Source organism: Bactrocera tryoni, chromosome 3, assembly GCF_016617805.1.
Source record: "Bactrocera tryoni isolate S06 chromosome 3, CSIRO_BtryS06_freeze2, whole genome shotgun sequence".
Lineage (NCBI taxonomy): Eukaryota > Metazoa > Arthropoda > Insecta > Diptera > Tephritidae > Bactrocera > Bactrocera tryoni.
In genome coordinates this window covers 76,061,298-76,065,301 of record NC_052501.1, presented here as the reverse complement: position 1 = coordinate 76,065,301, position 4,004 = coordinate 76,061,298, and the positions used below count along the sequence as shown (strand labels likewise).

General features: G+C 29.9%; 1 non-coding gene across 1 annotated transcript; it reads left to right on the top strand.

Moving 5' to 3' along the window:
• The first annotated feature begins 546 nt into the window (after positions 1 to 546).
• On the top strand, positions 547 to 619 carry Trnar-acg. Its single transcript has one exon. It is a non-coding gene; the product is annotated as a tRNA-Arg (tRNA).
• The last annotated feature ends 3,385 nt before the right edge of the window (positions 620 to 4,004 follow it).

Sequence of the window (4,004 nt, the reverse complement as noted above, 5' to 3'; positions counted from 1 at the left end):
ATGATTTACTCATACTATTGTGTTACACTGTAAGTAAAGAAGACAATACTCTACAAAGCACCAAAATTATCGATAAATGTTAATGAAGAAATTAACATAGCATATTAAATAACAAACGTAAATACATATATACATATGTACATGTAATTTAAATACAATCATTTCCACACATTCATACACAAACATACATACTTATGTTTATATGTTTAACACTTTCAAGAAGCCTACAACAACAGGTTTTTTATGCGGTCAACCACTCAAAACTATCACAAGAAGATAACACTCGTGCGTAAAAAGCATAAAAAGCAACAAAAAACTCACTATAAGTATTTATTTGAACAAGAAGAAGAAGAAGAAGACTAAGAAGATGTCTTGAATACAAATATTTGTAGTGCGGATAAGCTATAAATAGTGATGTTTTCTTAAGTAAATAACGAATAAATTAAAAGTTCAAGCATTGTTGTTGGCGATGGCAGAATGTGTGTGTGAATGTGTATTTATATAATTTTTAAAAGTGTCGTGTATCGCCATGCGCCCGATTATAACGGTCCTGTGGCGCAATGGATAACGCGTCTGACTACGGATCAGAAGATTCCAGGTTCGACTCCTGGCAGGATCGCAAATCAAATACTTTTTTATTTAAAAATAATTTTTAATATTTTATTTTAAAGGAAAAAGAGTAAATTTGAATTTTAATATATAAAAAAATGTGTAAATAAAAATTTGACTTTAATACAAAAAAATATATTTAGGCTTAACTGGCAATAATTACTGTTTACATTTTAATTACAATATTAAACTTTTATTTTTTATTTACTTTGGAAATTATATACTATTGGCCTTTTATGAATTTAAATTAGTGTGCGCAAGCGCTTAATAGAATTAAAAGTAACCTCCAAGTAATTATAATTAATTAATAATTTTTAGTAATTATAATAAAATAATAATTTAATTAATTAATAATTTTAAAAATTATAAATAATTAATTACTATTAATTAAAATTAAATTATTGTAAATTAATTAATAGTTTTAAGTAATATTAATTAGTTATTAATTTTAAAATTTTAACATAAAAAATATTAATCTAAAAGTAATTATAATTAATTAATAATTTTTAGTAATTATAATAAAATAATAATTAAATTAATTAATAATTTTAAAAATTATATTTAATTAATTACTATTAAATAAAATTAAATTGTTGTTAATTAATTAAAATTTTAAGTATTATTAATTAATTAATAATTTTAAAATGCTCTTCCGATCTATAAAAAATATTAATTTTAAATTATAAAATATTATAGACACACACAAAATTTAAATTGTTAATTAAAGTAATTATATTTTAACTACATAATTTAACTTTAATATTATTTTTTTAATTACTATAAGGGCTATATCTTAATGCTAATTAAAAAATTTATACACCCATATGTACATATATTTCTACTTAAAAAACTCCAAGCATTACACCACTAAATTAACTAGAGTAATTAAAGATATTCTGAAGGTAATTATAAGAAAATAATATTTTTACAATTAAAAACAAAGAAATAAAAAATTATTGAGATAAAAAAAATGTGTTTTAAATTTTTAATTAAGTTAATTATATTATATAATTAAAATTAAATTTTAATTACTTAATTTAATTTGAACTTTATTTTTAATTATAACAAAGATTATATAACTTAATAATAATTTGTAAATTTACACACCCATAACACCTACATATGTATTATCACTTAAAAATCCTCAAGCATTACAACACTAAATTTTAGAGTAATTAAAGGTAGTCTGAAAGTAATTATGTGTAAATAATACTTGTATATTGCAAAAATAATAATATAAAAATAAAATCGTATTTAAATTAAACAAAAAAATTTTTTGTCATTTAAGGTAACTACATTTTAATTACTTAATTTAGTTTTAACTTCATTTTTAATTAACCATAAAAATTTAAAATAATTTAAAATAAAAATCATAATTTAATTAAAATTTAAATCACATATTTATATACCCATATATCTATTAGTACTAGTTATCAACAACTTCACAACTCTTACGCTGTCAACCTTGAAAGTAATTAAAAGTATTCTGAAGATAATTGAAATTTAATAAAAATTTTTAATTCCAAAAACTAAATTAAATATTATCCCAAGTAAAAATATTGAGATTTAAGCCTTCACTTTAAGTCTTAATTACATAATTACTTTTTGATTACATAATTTAATATCTTAATTACTATAAAGGTAATACTAATTATAAAAAATAGTTTTAAAATTAAAAAAAAAACTTTTTGTAATAAAATATTATCGCTTGTAAAAAAAATATTGAGTTTTAACCCTTAATTTAAAGTGATTACTCTTTTAATTACATAATTTTATATTAATTACCATAAATATTACACTAAATCCATCAGCATACCGTCCATTATGCATGCTTGACACAGCGGGAAAGCTGTACGAAAGCCTACTTAAACCCAGACTCGAAGCGGCTATCAACGAAGCTGGAGGACTCTCCCCTAGACAACACGGCTTTAGACCCGGCAGATCAACCATAGGAGCCATAAAGTGCGTCATAGAAAGCGTAGAAGCAGCACAGCGCAGATGGCAAAAATACAAAAGAATAGTGTTGCTGGCGACTCTAGATGTCCGAAATGCCTTCAACAGCGCTGGATGGGTAGATATGATCGACGCCCTCGAAAATAGCTTCAAGATACCTGACTACCTCAGGGCCGTGGTGCGGAGCTACCTCAGTAACAGGAAACTGCTGTACGAAACTAGAGAGGGATCACGACAAATAGCAGTGACGTCAGGGGCAGCACAAGGATCCATTCTAGGCCCAGACCTGTGGAACATTAGTTATGACGAAATATTAAAACTAGAAATGCCAGATGAATCGTATCTAATTGGCTATGCGGACGACATTGCAGCAGTAATCACAGCAAGGGATACAGAAGAAGCGCGAAGAAAGCTGAACCAGGCACCAAGCACATACCTCTCGAGATAAACATGCACACTACTGCGGCTATTCTTAGGACAAAAAAGGCAGTTAACTACCTAGGCGTAAGACTGGACCCCAGACTAACCTTCTGGGTACAAATTCAGCACGCCGCAGACAAGGCAGCGAAGATCACGTCTCAACTGAGCCGATTAATGGCTAACATAGGAGGCCCCAGCCAAGAAAAGAGAAAGCTCCTAATGTCGACGACAATCAGCGTCCTATTATACGGAGCCGAAATCTGGGCAGACGCGCTTCAGAAGGAAAACCGGCGTAAGGCAGTGGCCAGAGTGTACCGCACCGCAGCCCTCAGAGTTGCATCAGCCTACAGAACAGTATCAGGCGACGCAATACTAGTTGTAAGCGGCAATGCTCCAATCGACCTACTGGCATATGAAAGGAAAAAGGTGTGGGAGCTAAAGAAATCACCCGGCAATACAACAAATAAAGAAAGATACAATAACAGCATGGCAACATTCTTTGAATGTGGACGCTGGCAAGGAGAACGCACCGTGGTAGAACTGGTCGGGCCAATAAACGCCGACAATGTAATCAGCGTCATGTTGGAGAGCGAAAGAAACTGGGGGATGGTCCAGAAATATGCAGCAATCGTGCTACGCATCAAAAAGCGGGACCTGGACGCAGGTGCGCAGATGTAAATCTCTCAATGAGAAAAATAGAACGTCACCCTGAAGTAATGCAAACGCGGTCCCAGGGTGGGCGACGGTTCCTTAGAGGGGGGGTTTTTAGTGACCTGCAAGTGGCACATACCGCTGCTGTGACGATAGTACCGATGATGCGGAAGGCATTTTCCACCTCCTCACCCGCAAAAAAAAAAAAAAATTTTTACACTAAATCATAAATTTATGCACTTATACAAATATATGTCTTAAAAACACACAAATATTGCATTACAAGCTTACTCTAGGAGCTTGGTAATCGTAAGGTAATCAGAAAGTAATTATAAGTAAATAATAATTTTAACGTTAAAAAATACATTTTG